At 33.7% G+C, this 15,536-nt stretch overlaps 1 non-coding gene across 1 annotated transcript; it reads right to left on the bottom strand.

Moving 5' to 3' along the window:
- Positions 1-14,156: 14,156 nt before the first annotated feature.
- LOC128281135 (small nucleolar RNA R71) lies at positions 14,157-14,263 on the bottom strand. Its single transcript, XR_008271348.1, has one exon. It is a non-coding gene; the product is annotated as a small nucleolar RNA R71 (small nucleolar RNA).
- Positions 14,264-15,536: the final 1,273 nt, after the last annotated feature.

A 15,536-nucleotide genomic window follows, 5' to 3' on the forward strand; every position in this document is an offset into this window, starting at 1 on the left:
ATTATGAGAATTAAGTGTTACTTTTCATATATGTACATGGCCGAATGGCAATTTGTATTGGAAGTAAAAAGTGATATGTTTTCATGATCAAATGATAGTGTTAGATGAAAATGAGTAAGATTTTACATGTAAACTATTATGTACTTAAATGTGAGTGATGAAATGAGATAAAAGTGAATGAAATGTAGGATGATACATTCGAATGATGCTTGTACCTAAATTGGTGTGATTGTGTTATATAAAACTTGTTGATTTGAATATTATACAGTACTATTCGGGCCTTGAGCCTAGCAGGCTATAATGCCGGTGAGATATTATTCGGGCCTTTGAGCCTAGCAGGCTATAATTTCGGTAAGATATTATTCGGGCCTTGAGCCTAGCAGGCTATAATGCCGGTGAGACACTATTCGGGCCTCGAGCCTAGCAGGCGAAATGCCGGTGAATGAATTCGGGTTTTTAAACCTAGCAGGCTGAATGCCGGTGATTTGATAAAAGTCTAAAACTAAGATACCTTGTGTTAGAACGACAAATGAATACATTCAATACGTTAAGTTGGCCAGGTACGTATTATGTATTTATATGTGAGTATGATTTGAATTGAATCATAAGAGTATAATTTGATACATATGTGAATACATGATATATTTATATCTATGGTTATGATACATTCGGTCAAGGTGTGAAAGTATGTGAAAATGTTTGATTTATTTATGCCATACGAATTCAGATTAAGTGAAATTAGAATGCTAATTGTGCATTATATGATTGTGTATGTTCGGCCAAATGGTAATATTTATATAGGAAATGACCTTTTGAGAAATTTGATAATTGATGTATAATTGAGTTTAATTGTTGCATTGCTTAAAACTTACTAAGCTTATGAAAGCTTACTCTGTTTGTTATATTTCTTTGTTTTATAGATTGTTGATTCCAGTTACCTACTCGGAAAGGGGATTGTCAGCAACTCGTCACATTATTTGTCTTTTGGTACTACTATATTTTGGAGCTAGTATGGCATGTATAGAATAGACTTAAGTGAATGATATTTTGAAATGTTGATGTAATGATATTTTGAAATGTTGATGTATATAAGCCATGCGAAAATGGCATCTTTTGAATGTTTGTATAAAGTTTTTTTTTTTTTTGAATGCATATAAAAGTTAATGTTCTAATATCAATGTGATTGTACAAATGTGGTATTTTGGGTTGGTAACACTTCATAACCCATTCTGGCGATGGATACGGGTTATAGGGGTGTTACAAGGACTCTACTAGAGAATTTGAATTTAGATTAACTATTCCAAAAATAATATTATTTTAATAGCTTAATATTAAATTTAATTTAATACTGATCTTAATAGTATTTTATTGATTTAATATTAAGGTGATTATCTTAATATTAAATTTACTTTCTTGTTTATCTTATAGATAAACATTCTATTATTTTAATAAGATTTAATATTAAATTTAATTTAATATTTATCTTGATAAATATTATATTAATTTAATGTTAAAATGATTAAGTTTAATCATAGTTGAACTCTAAACTCTCACTATATAAAGAGAGCATTGGGTCATTATTTTACACACACTTGAATTCAAGAGAAAGTTATAGAGAGAAAATTTTACGAAGATCAGTTTAGAAAATTTCTAGAGATATTTTTCTGATTTACAACTTGACCCAAAAGTTTAGAGAAATTGTGAAATTACCCCACTGGTAATTTTTGTGGAATTTTTTTTTGATTTGAAACGAGCCCACACTCGGCATATGTGAGCTTGAAGATAGTGCAGAAGACTACTCGGTCGAAGCGCTCATCCTAGACGAATCGAAAAGGTACAATTTTGATTAAAGATTTATTACTTTAGATATCACAACCAAGATCTTGTTTTAGAAAAACTTTTAAAACTCTGGTTTTTCCGTAAATTTATTTTCCACTGCATTTTTCAAACCCATTTTTTCCAACAATTCATATCATAAGCCAAGTTTTGTCTATCTATAAGTATAAATAGATAATCAAAATAAATTTCTCTTCTTCTTGAATGATTTGATTACATATAAAGTGGAATTCTTTAGATCTTATGCATGTTTTGAGTTATATATGGGAATGGATTGGATATTATGTATTTGTTATATAATTTTTTTTTATTGTCGAAGTTGTGGTTCTTAAGAACTAGACCGTGGACTATCATCTCTATATAGGGCTATTTTTTTAAATATTCATAGAATTCTTGTGAGTCGGAAACGGACATAAGACTTAAATATAATTTTTCCAAAAGGAGTACATGACGAGGAAAAGATGTAACAGTGGTTGAAGACCCAATATGCCTTGCAGCGAAAAATTATGTAATCTTCTTTTTTTTCATTTATTTTCTAGAAATAGAACAATGGAAACTTTGGTTGGTAATTTTATTTTAATTATCTATCTCATTATATTTTTGTTTTATAATTCTTTATAATATTTATATTATATAATGTTATAATTGTGATATATATATTAGATGATCCACTATTAACGTTTAAAAATAAAAAGTGTGGTAATGAGAAAATACATGTGTTGTATTCACTTCTTTAGGTTATTCGATAACTATGAGAAGTGTGGTAATGAGAAGGTGCATGTCTAGGATTGGCTCTAGCTAGGAAAGGCTTGATTTTTAAGCGGTCAAATTTGACTCACCTCCCTTTTCCTGGGACCTTACTTGGTGCACGGTTCACATTCAATTCTTTGATTTTTTTCCCTTAAAAGAAAAATTGTAGAGAATCAAAATTGTTTGTTTTTGTGATTGATTGATTCTTTTGGATGAATGTGAATATTATAAAATTGTCATAGCATGCCATGCATATATTGGAAGCATGTCATTCAGATTAGGTAAGAATGCCACTAGGACTATTGTATGTTTATTCTCGAAATATGGGATAAAAAGTCTTGCATGTTTTTTTAAAATATTGATTGGGAGAAGGTCCTTGAACAAGACCAATGGCCTCCATTGATAGTCCCTAAGTGATAACATGATAAAGTTTCGAGTCAGTTCCTACATTAGCTGTACCCCAAGGTAAACTTTGTCGTGTGGGTTCACTAGATGAGATTTCCTTTTAAGGACAATTAGTCATGCATGACTTTTAGAGAGATTGTCCCAATATGACTAAAAAATGAAAGCATGTTCATGATGGTTGTTGAGTCAATGGTTACACATTCAAGGTCATCTCTTATTAAATAGTTTCCCAAGAAATGATATTTAAGCTAGAGATGATATTTAAACGTTAAATGGTCGTTAGTTCATCTAGAGTCTTAAGAATTAAGTTTCAAAAATTGATTGGATGTAATCTATGTTTTTACTAGTTAATCATGGGACCTCAAGGCAACATGGTTGATGGGTGTGAGAATGATCATAGCAACAAAAAAATACTTTTTCAAGGTTTTAATACAAGACACATGCATCATACTACATTATTGATATATTGCTAAAATGAAAAATATTTGTTTAATACAAAGATTGTAATTAGTGAATCTTTTTTTAGTTCAAATATGTCTCCTACTTATCTTATTAGCATTCTTACTGAGTATAAATTAAATGGGGGTAACTTTCGAGAATAGAAACAAAACTTGCGTATAGTTCTTAGTTGTGAGAAACAAAAATTCATTCTTAACGAATCGTGCCCTCTTGAATCTTAGATCAAAGTGAGAAACTGTTGGAGAGATTTTATTCAATTGTTCGATGTTATATGTTAGTGAGCATGAGTAGAGTGTTGTAATAGCAACATGAGAATTTTTGTACTGCCAAAGAGATCATGAAAAATTTGGAGAATTTGCTTGGAGGCTAAGTCGTATTGGCTAGATAATCCGCTATTAAAAATTTGTTAAATTCTCAATAGAAAATCGAAACTTCGGTCAAAGAATATATGCTTAAGCTTATGGGTTTCTTTGTTGAGCAGAGGATAATGGGGCTAAACTACACGTGAACACTCAAATTGAAATAGTCTTCAAATCTTTAACCAATGAGTTTTTTGGTTTTAGGGCTACTTACAACTTAGGGAATAAGGCACTTACCTTGAATCAGCTCATAAAGGAATTACAATCCTATGAGTTGATGTTAAATGTAGTAAGTCAGTTCAGGAGAAACTTGAAGCAAACTTAGCTGTAGGCCCCTCGTCCTCTAAAGGGAAGTAGAAAGTTAAGGGAAAGAAGAAACCGAATAAGTGTTCAGTTCCACATCGTGTGGAAGAAGGCTAAGGAGTCAAAATTTCCTAAAAAGATCAAATGTTTTTTCTGCAACAGGAAAGGGCATTTAAAATCAAACTACAAGGAGTATTTGGATTACCTAGCCAAAAAGGGAAAAGGTATGGAATTCTTTGTGGTTGAAGCTTGCTTAGTGGAAGAATCAATTGACATCTGGGTTATTGATTTTAGAGCCACTAATCATGTGTGTGTTTCTTTACAATGGTTCAATGAAGCAAGAAGTCTGTGTGACAAGAGCCTCTCATTGTGGACCGGAGATGGGAATGATGTTTTAGCCAAAGTAGTGGGAGAAGTTATTTTACACCTCGATAATTTAGGAGGTTTGTTTTAAAGAATGTATTTTATGTACCTCATTTTAAGAGGAAGTTAATTTCTGTAATATGTTTATTTTATGACGATTATATCGTGACATTTAATAAATGGATTGTTATTCATAGAAATTATTTTTTAATCTGTAATTGATGGATGGATAGAAAACAATCTTTATTTTATCAAACCAAATAAGTATTTGATGCTTCAAACTAAAATAGTGAATAAAAACCTTAAATCTTCTCACTCTAATGAAGGGTACCTATGGAACTTAAGACTTAGTTATATTAACCAAGAAAGAATCACTAGACTTGTGAAAAATGGTCCCTTAAGTATGCTTAAGGAAGTTAGTCTTCCACAATATGAGTCTTGCTTCGAAGGTAAAATGACTAAGAGGTCTTTTAATGCAAAAGGTACAAAGGTCAACCAACCTTTAGAACTTGTGCACATTGATGTATGTGGTCCCATGAGCATTAGGGCCCGAGAAAGTGATGATTATTACGTGACTTTTATCGATGACTATTCTTGATATGGATATGAGTATCTAATGCACCGCAAAAGTGAAACCTTTGATAAACTTCGAGAGTTTTTTGTGAAAGTTAAAAGCAATTAGGTTTATCCATAACAAATCTTTGGTCTGACCGAGGGAGGAATACTTATCTGATGAGTTCTTAGGATACCTCATAGAGAATGGGATTTTATCCCAGTTGACTGCGTCAGACACTCTAGAGCAGAATGACAGAGCTGAGAGAAGGAATAGAACCTTGCTTAACATGGTTTGTTCAATGTCAAGCAAATCACAACTTCATACTTCCTTTTAGGGATATGCAATACAAACAACTTGTTATATTCTAAATGATGTGACAACCAATGTTGCTTGTAAGAAACCTTATGAACTGTGGCATGGAAAGAAACTCGCTCTAAATCACTTTAGAATAAGTGGTTATCTAGCATATGTTCTAGATAAGGATGCAAAAAAGTTGGATGCACAAACAAAATTGTGCATGTTTGTAGGATATCCAAAAGAAAAAAAGGGAGGAATATTCTACAATCCAAAAGATAATATGATTAAATTTTTTACTCATGCTACTTTCCTCAAATTCATCAAGGAAAGCTACATGGATAACTCTAAACCTTGAACTAAAGTGGTACTTAAGAAACTTTCTAGAGTGGTAAAAAATCACAAAGTTCAATTCTCGAGAAAGTTATAAAAGACCTAGAAACGATCAATGGTATGGGGAATCCAAAGTAGTGGGAGAGTTTCTAAGAAATCGGACTTCGTCATTTATGATGGTAGCACTTGTAATATGGAAGCCAATCATGAGGATGATGATCCACTTACTTGTGAGAAGGCTACGTAGGATGTTAATTCCAAGCTTTGGAAATAGGCCATGGATGCCTAGATGGATTCTATGAAATCCAATACGGTTTGGGAACTTGTAGACTTCTTGGAAGGGATTAAACCCACAGGGTGTAAATGGATATACAAGAAGAAGAGAAATGTGGAAGAGCGAAGTGAAACACATAAAACTATATTTGTAAGGAAATGCTATACATATAAAGAAGACATCGATTACGATGAGACCTTCTTTTCAGTAGCCATGCTCAAGTCTATCCGCATACTCTTATCCATTTTCACTACTCTCGATTATGAGATCTAGCAAATGGATGTCAGGACAACATTCTTGAATGGTTATCTTGATGAGACCATTTACATGGCTCAACCCACTTGCTATGTTGTCAATGGAAAGGAGTAGAAAGTTTACAAACTGCTAAGATACATTTATGAACTTAAGCAAGCATCCCGTCATGGAATAAAAGATTTTATCAAACGATCAAGACTTTTGGATTTAAGCAAAATGCTTGTGAACCTTGTCTTTATAAGAATATAAAGGAAAAAAAGTGATCTTTCTCATTTTATATGTTGATGATATTCTACTTATCGAAAATGATGTAGGAGAATTATCATCGATTAAACTGATGCAAAGCCAGATGTTCAGCTAACTGCATTAGGTTTTCATCTTACTTTAAACGACTATCCTAAGACAATAGAAGAAATAGAGCATATGAGTAAGGTTCCATATGCTTCAACAATTGGAAGCCTTACGTATGCGATGCTTTACACACATCTAAATATCTATTTCGCAGTAGGAATGGTTAGTCGATATCAAGCGAATCCAGGTCTCAGGCATTAGCAAGTTGTAAAGCATATATTAAGGTATCTTAAAAGAACTAGGGATTATATGCTTGTATATTCTAGGGAGAACCCTACTTCTAACACAGACTCACACTTCCAAACCTGTAAATATTCAATGAAATCGACTTCGGGAAATGTATTTGTTCTAGGCAATAGAGTTATAGTATGAAGAAGTGTAAAACAAACTTACACTACTTACTCTACTATGGAGGCCGAGTATGTGGCTGCGTCTAAGGGAACGAAAGAAGCAATATGGCTTTGAAAGTTCTTAACTGATCTTTAAGTCATTCCTGATATGGAAAAAGCTATAACATTTTATTGTGATAACAGTGCTGTAATAGCCAATACCAACGAAATGAGAATTTACAAGAGAACGAATCACATTGATCGAAAGTATCACTTGATACAAGAGGCAATAGTCAAAGGAATTGTAGATGTGATGAAAGTAGCTTCTGAAGATAACCTTGCGGATCAGTTTACTAAGACTATTGTAACTAGGAGTTTTAACAAACATGTCGAAGATATGGGAATCCAAAACATGACACATTTACTTCATTAGGGCAAGTGCCAGATTGTCGGGAAATGTACCCATATTGTAGTAAATATGTAATTGTTTTCTATTTATTTGAACAATGAAAAAATAAATAAAGTTAATTTCACATTTTACTATTATGTCTTTTGTATTTCTGTCTTTTATATTTTGCAGGCATAGTGAAATTGTGACGAGAAAATATTAGCTCATTGATTGTCTAAGTTCAAACTGAAGATAAGTGGCATTATAAGAACGTTTACATTGTAAGAAAGATAACTTACTTCAATAGATAATCTAAATAAGCTCGTAATCCCATAAAAGAATCGAAGTGAACATTTGATTCAAATACTGAGAAGGATTATTATGTCGTCTACAATTCCAATTGGGGGATGGCTAGTCTTGGCAATCAAACCAGTTGACTCCACGGGTAAAGACATAGATGTATTCAATGATACATTGGACTAGACCCAAGATGAATTAATTCTAAATCTATTTGTGAATTGACTCACTTGTGACTTTCATGGTGTGATTTACCTAAATCTTGAGTTAGTCACTAACCATGCATATGGAACTCATCTACTTTGATATAAGTGGAGGCTTATGCTTTAAAGATAATCGAGCCTATAGTAGGTATGTTGGGTACATTACTTGTGTATGGCATGGCTTTACTATCGATAGTGGAATTTGTAACTCAATTAAAGAGTTAATGATATCCTCTCATTGGTATTGTGTGGATTGATAAATATGAAGAGTGGCCACGAGTTGTTGGTTCTCGAATGAGCAATTTATCACTGTCATTTGTTAACAGTGATCATATTAATCATTAAGCAAACGCAATGGTGAAAATAAGATAAAATGGGATTGTATTGAGTGAACAAAATTAACTCAAAGGAATCAAGGATATCATATGAGGGTAACACACACATGACGAGGTTATTGGACAAAGCAGTTAGATGAATTGCTTTCTTCAATGGTATACAATAAGAAGTTTTCAATCATGGTACTTCTTGTGGACAGACTCCATGATTAAGTAATTGTAAATTATTAGAACGATGTTTCTGGACATAATTACAATTACTAGAGTCTAATTGTATATGTCCGATTGGTCCCTCTGTTAGCCCAACAAAAGCTCCATGATTAAGTAATTGTAAATTATTAGAACGATGCTTCTGGACATAATTACAATTACTAGAGTCTAATTGTATATGTCCGATTGGTCCCTCTGTTAGCCCAACAAAAGCTCGATCAGACTACATTTGAATTAGAAGAAAATTCTACGACTTTGGAAATAATTTTATTAAGTCTATTTATTCGATGTGGTATTAAATTAGATGGTTGTGAGAATTATTCAACTAGAGAATTGATTAAAGAATTTTCTTGAAAAATTCATTGGGAAAATCTAAGTGATTTTTGGAAAAATTAATTTTGATCAAGTAAAGCTAAATTAATCAAATTAATTAAAATTAATATGATATTTTTGGAAATTAATTTTCAAGTCAAACAATTAGCTCAATGGCTAGTTGAACTTGAAAATTGGATATGAGAGTGTAAATTGGGCTTGAGAACCAAAAATTGAGACCAAGACCCAAAAATTGGTCGAATCAAGCCCTGTATGTGAAACTGGGCCAACAACCCAACTATTGGCTAGACTAGACCGGTTGGGTTGTCATTGACCCAAACCGAATTGACAGTAATCGAATCGGCTCGGGGTGTCATAAGGGTGTTGCACCTACATCGTCGGATACGATGGTGCCAGCAATTGCAATGGCAGCTTCCCAGTGGCCAGCGATAGTTGGTTTTCGGTGGTTGAGTAGTGCAAGAGTTACACTCCTACTAGGACTCTACCAGAGAATTTGATTTTAGATTACCTATTCCAAAATAATATTATTTTAAAAGTTTAATATTAAATTAAATTTAATATTTATCTTAATAGTATTTTATTAATTTAATATTAAATTTAGTTTAATGATTATCTTATAGATAAATATTCTATTATTTTAATAAGATTTAATGTAACACCCCAGCTTTTGGGGTTAGAAGTTTTGAGGTTTCAAGTAAGGGTCAGCTAGTAGGTTGAACTATTGTGTTTGTTTTCACATTGTAGTGTCAGAATGAGCTTCTTGGTTCAGTGGTTGGATATGTGTTAGTTTACCTCTGGGTTCTAGGTTCGAATCCTCATGTGTGATTTGAGTAGTTTTCTTTTAGATTTGTTTTTCTTAAGTTTTAAAATATTTTTTTTATTTATTTTATCAAAAGTCTTTCCCACGTTCTTTTTATGTTCTTTTCCATTTTCTACTTCTTTTTTCTTTTGTTTCCAAAATTTCTAGATTTTCTTTTTCTGCTTTGTTTCTATAGGTTGTTTTTGTCTTGTTGGAGATAGCATGGTTTTTTGTTCTCATTTCAATCGGAATCGAGTAGAGTTTTTCAAAAGGATAGTTGAGGCATCGGTCGTTTGTTGTGCGTTGGAAGCTCTTATCAGGTGTGTGTTTTGAACTGTTCAAATTTTGACATCGAATTGCTGAATGGATTTTGTAGAATTCGACAATTTTTGTATGTTTCTAGAATTAAGTGGTTAGGGGTTGAACTGATAGCGAAATGCATGATCTCAAATTGGCTTCGGTGTGTGTCTCAGTGTTGTCGATGTTAGGGATTGATTTGCTAATGAAAAACAAAAATTTCAGGCTATTTTAGTGTGGTTTCTTGACCACATGGGCGTGTGCTACACACAGACGGTCCACACGGCCGTGTGAATTTGGGAATTAGGGTTTTTGAGCAATTTTTTGTGCCACACGGCCATATGGTTGACTTTGGGGATTCTGTCGATTTCTGCACGGGTGTGTGCCTTGGACACACGGTCATGTCCCTTAGCCACACTAGCATATGAGATTTCCACATGGTCGCGTCTACTCTGTACCCTATTTTATCAATTTTGAACAGAGTTACACGAGCTGCTTACATGGCCATGTAATTGGGTCACACGGGCATGTATAGCCTACACATGGGAGTGTGCAACCTACATACAGTCGTGTGGCCCTATTTCGTAAAATTTTTGTGTTGTGTCATAATTGACTCGTTTAATGCCTTTGTGTATTCTGACCCTGAGTTAGGCCTTAGTTAGGATGTTTGGGACTCTGATCAGTTCAGACTCATGCATTTATTCATAATTGTGGGATTAAATTAATGGTTTATTTAAGTGTAAATGAGTTGTGATTTTATTTGGTTGGATGAGTATGCATTTGGTATATCTATTTGAGGTTCTGTGATCAAGCGTTTGTATATGAATGTAAGTTAATTTGTTGTGTAACACCCCAGACATGGCCTATACGTTATGGCTAAATCCGATATGTCACAAAGAAGGGTTTTGAAAACGAAGTCAACACAATAAAATCATTTCAATTTTTCAACTCGTAATCGCTTATATCTATTATCAAAGCCTTATTTAATTAATTATTTTGTCAAATCGTGGTTTACAGCGGAAGTGTATAAAAATTGTTTTATTTCGAAAATCTAGTTTGTATTTTCAGGAAAACTTTTGTTTGTGTAAAAACCATGGTTTTTAGATACCGTCACAAATAAGGTACTAAAACGGAAATCCAAATCTCAAAATCAAACCAAAAAGTCCAGAAAGTCCAATTATTACAAAACTCCAGAAATAATACTAAAATTAAAATAAAACCTTAAACTTAACCAGTTTACAAACTCATTGTCACCGAAAGGCTCCGTTGCACCGATCTGCCTAAGCTTATGGATTACCTAAACAGAATAGACAAACAAATGTGAGTTTTCGTAAACTCAGTGTGTAACTCAATAGAATTAAGCAGAGAAACATACAGAGATCTCATATTTAATCAGATATAGATTCAGGCTCATGCCTATTTTAGATACAGTCAACAGAATCAGATATACATATCAGAATATACAGAACTATCCCCATCCTCTACACACTAGCTCCGACCATCCCAACACACCATGTAAGGTTAAAAACACCTACCCATCCCTACACGTCGTGTCATGCCATTATGACACATATCAGATAAAGTGCAGCCAAGCTACCAAAATATAGGCGGCCATATAGAACATTTCCTCCACATATATAAATCCTGCCCCAAAACAGATATAGAATACAGATACAAATACATATATAAAATGCTTATCATGTTTGTGTACAGATGTCAGATATACATATAGCAGAATAATCGGACATGTATAACAATGTCCTACTCAGAGCATACTATCAGAATAATAAATCACATAATCTAGGGTTTAGTTAGCTTTTACCGACCCTACAGTAGGATCATAGTAGGTCGGAACGACCCGTGCGACCCTAAGGAAAATTTCGAAATATGGGCCCACATGCCTATTGTAAACCTGAATAATATATAGGATTTTTCCTATAAAATTATCACCTTTTAATTAAATTTGATGTTAAAACCAAGTAATTGTTTAATAAATTAATGAAATATGTGAAAATATGAAAACAAGAAATTATTAAAATGTGATTTTATGCTTTATTATATAGTTTTCATGATAAAATGGCTTATTTTATATTAAATTGAGCATATTATATTTTTATGACATAAAGTGGGCCATGCATGATTAAATTAAATAATAAAATATAAAATTATATTTAATAATTCATTTTAAAATATTTCATTAATAATTTGGGTTTTAATTAATTTAATTAATTTGGTAAAATTTAATTCTTTGGTCCTCTAACTTATTGATTTATTTTTTGACAGGTCTGAGAGCTTTAATTTGATTACAAAACTATCCAAATGGAGGGCCAAGTCAACCCAAAATTCAGCTGAATATGGAGGTTCATAAACCATCTTTTGGTTTAATTACACAAGGTCCTTAAAGAATTGAAGAAATCAGAGATTTGCCCGAAGATTTGCTGGTGACCGAGTCTTAGTCCTGAGTTGTTGTGGCACTCAATTTGACCAAGAATCAAGCAAAATCAGCCACATTCCCTCAATTCATGGGCGGCCACCCTTGGAAGGAGTTTTGAAAGATGGACACTCCAATATTTAGCAAACTAGCTCCCACTCCTCACCTATAAATAAGAGCCCCTTTCTCACTTTTTGAATCATCCCTCATCCCTCATCCTTCATTCATCCCTCAGTCATTCATCATTCCCTCCTCTCTCAACTCTCTTAGCCCTCGCACCTATCATCATCTATGCATAAATATTTTGAACAAATTATCCTCTTAAAGAACCTTTGGTCAGCCACCTTGGAGAACCATCAATAAAGGAGCAAAGTGAAGGAACGAATGAGCTCTCATCAGTCAAAGTCTTGGGTGACAACCACTTTGAATTGGGTTTAATATTTATTACTTTAATTTGATTCAAGAATGTTTGCTATGTGTTCTTTGTTCTTGTTTACTACAATGATAGCTTAATTTTATTTAAGCTAGGATGATTGCTTTGATTTAATAATAATTATTTGATTCATGTTTATAATATTTGTGCCTCAATCGATCATGTTTTCAATTAAAATCAAGTCTGTATTTCGTTCTTACGTGATTGAAATGCACCTGAAGTAGCTGAGCGATCCTAACCAGACGACGGCTAATGGACGCATAATTGAAATGTGCATGCTCAATTTAGATCCTAACCCGATTAAATTGCAGGATGCATAACATCCCTAACCAGGCTCTGTTATCTGCATAGTTTTTAGATTTGTGTGATTAAATTGTTTCAAACCTAACACGTCCCTGTTACCTCGCATGAATACTAAGAAGCCCTTAGTAAATAAGGATCAGTAAAATGTGTATTTACTAAGTAAAGGATTCCAAAAGGACCTAGCGTGGTTTTCAAACTCATGAAAGATCGAGTTCCTATGGAATGTTTTTCTGAATATTGATAAGCATGTTGATAATAATTTGAGTTTAATTAATACAATTTTCCTAGCTTATTTATGTTATAATTGTTGCTTATTGTGTTAATTTTGCTAAAATCTATCTCATTCGTATAGTTTGCATACTTAGGATAAATTGCATTAGGGATCATTGCATTTAGTTTCATATACTTAATTTTTCATCACTTCTCAATTATATTGTTTTTATTTATCAAATTGTTAATACAATTTTACAAATTAAGTGACTTAGCACAAATAAAATCCCTGTGGAGACGATAACTCGATACTTACGTATTACTTGATAACGATAATGTACACTTGCACAAACCTGAGCGTTACAAGTTTTTGGCGTCGTTGCCGGGGATTGTCAACTGTTGCCATAGTCATTTTTTGTGAAATTATTCATTTTCAATTTGGTTATTTCTAACAATACTAACTTATTCTTTTTAATTTTGTAATTTTCTTTCCAAGTCTTTATAAGCATAGATCAGATTATCGATTTACTCCCAGTAGACCCTAAAATTGAGCAAACTTTTAGACAAAGAAGACGTGAACGAATAGCCCAGAGACAGAAAGATGGACCTTGGAAATCAAAATTAAGACTAAAGTAATAAAGCCGAACATGTACAAAATCCAATCCTCATTGTCAATGATAGGGATCGATGCATCAGAAAATATGTTGTGCCACTTTTCAATGAGTTAAATCTAGGAATTTGAAGGCTAGATATTGAGGCAACCCAATTCGAATTGAAACCATTGAAGTTTCAAATGCTACAAATAGTGGGCCAATTTAGTGGTATGACTACAGAAGATCCATATCTCCACCTTCGATTGCTTATGGAGGTTAGTGACTCATTCAAGATAGCCAGTGTGACTAAAGACGCACTGAAATTGAAGTTTTTTCTGTACTCGTTGCAAGATCAAGCACAAGCATGGCTCAATTTATTGCCACCAAGTTCTATATCTACATGGCAAGAATTAGCAGAGAGATTTTTGGTTAAGTATTTCCCGCCTAGAAAAATACTAAGTTGTGGAATGAGATCACAACTTTCCAACAATTGGATGATGAGTCTTTGTATGAGGCTTGGGAGCGATTCAAGGAGTTACTTCGTAAGTGTCTTCGTCATGGGATTCCTCATTGTATCTAGTTGGAGACATTCTATAATGGTCTTAATGCACATACAACATTGATGGTAGATGCTTCTGCGAATGGTGTAATTTTGTCTAAGTCTTATAATGAGGCTTATTAGATCATCGAGAGGATCCCGAGCAACAACTATCAATGGCCAACAAATTGAACAGCTTCAGGAAGATGTGTTGATGCCCTCACTTCGTCATCAGCTCAAGTATCGTCTATTTCCTCTATGTTAAAGTAGTTTACCGCTAACGGTGCTAATAATTTTTTAGCTCAGCCACCAAGTCCGTTTGAAGTAGTTTCCTGTGTGTACTGTGGGGAAGGTCATTCTTTCGAGAATTGCCCATTGAATCTTGAGTCAGTATACTATGTGGGGAACCAACATCAAAATAGGAGTGGACAAGGACCCCAATCCAACTTCTATAATCCTTCATGGTGTAATCACCCCAACTTTTCTTAGAGCAACCAAGGAAATGGACCAAACAACAACTTTATGCAGCATAGACCCCACCAATCTCAAGGGTTTAATCAACAAGCTCCAAAATCACCTCAAGCTGAATCATCGAATAGTTTGAAGAACTTTTTGAAAGCATACATGGCAAAGAATGACGCTTTGATCCAGACTCAAGCAGCAACACTGAAAAATTTGGAAAACCAAATGGGTCAGTTAGCTTATGGAGCTTCGTAATAGACCATAAGGAACCTTGCCAAGCGATACTGAGAATCCAAGAAATTTGGGTAAAAACCATATCAAGGTAGTGGCACTACGAAGTGGTAAAATTTTGGAACCCGGATTGATTGATATTGAGGACGAGCCTATTGAAAAGGGGGAAATTCAACGAGCTGTTGAAGTCCCTACACAAAAAGAGTCAGAATCTGCAAAGACTGACAAGGTAAATCCTAACTTAATGAATTCAGATATTTTAACATCTTCTTTTGATGCAGATTTACCTACTCAGAAGAGTTGTCCGGTTCAACTGAAAGTTCCATCACCTCCATATCCGCAAAGATTGTAGCAACACAAGTAGAAATAAGAGGTGCAATTCAAGAAGTTTTGGGATGTTCTGAAGCAATTACACATCAATATTCCATTGGTGGAGGCTTTAGAACAAATATTGAATTATGTGAAGTTTATAAAGGATGTACTATCCAATAAGAAACGACTGAGGGAGTATGAGACTGTCGCTCTGACAAAGAAGTGCAGTGCGTTCCTGTAGAACAAGCTGCCACCGAAATTGAAGGATCCAGGAAGCTTCCCTATAACATTGGT

This window comes from Gossypium arboreum, chromosome 9, assembly GCF_025698485.1.
Source record: "Gossypium arboreum isolate Shixiya-1 chromosome 9, ASM2569848v2, whole genome shotgun sequence".
Lineage (NCBI taxonomy): Eukaryota > Viridiplantae > Streptophyta > Magnoliopsida > Malvales > Malvaceae > Gossypium > Gossypium arboreum.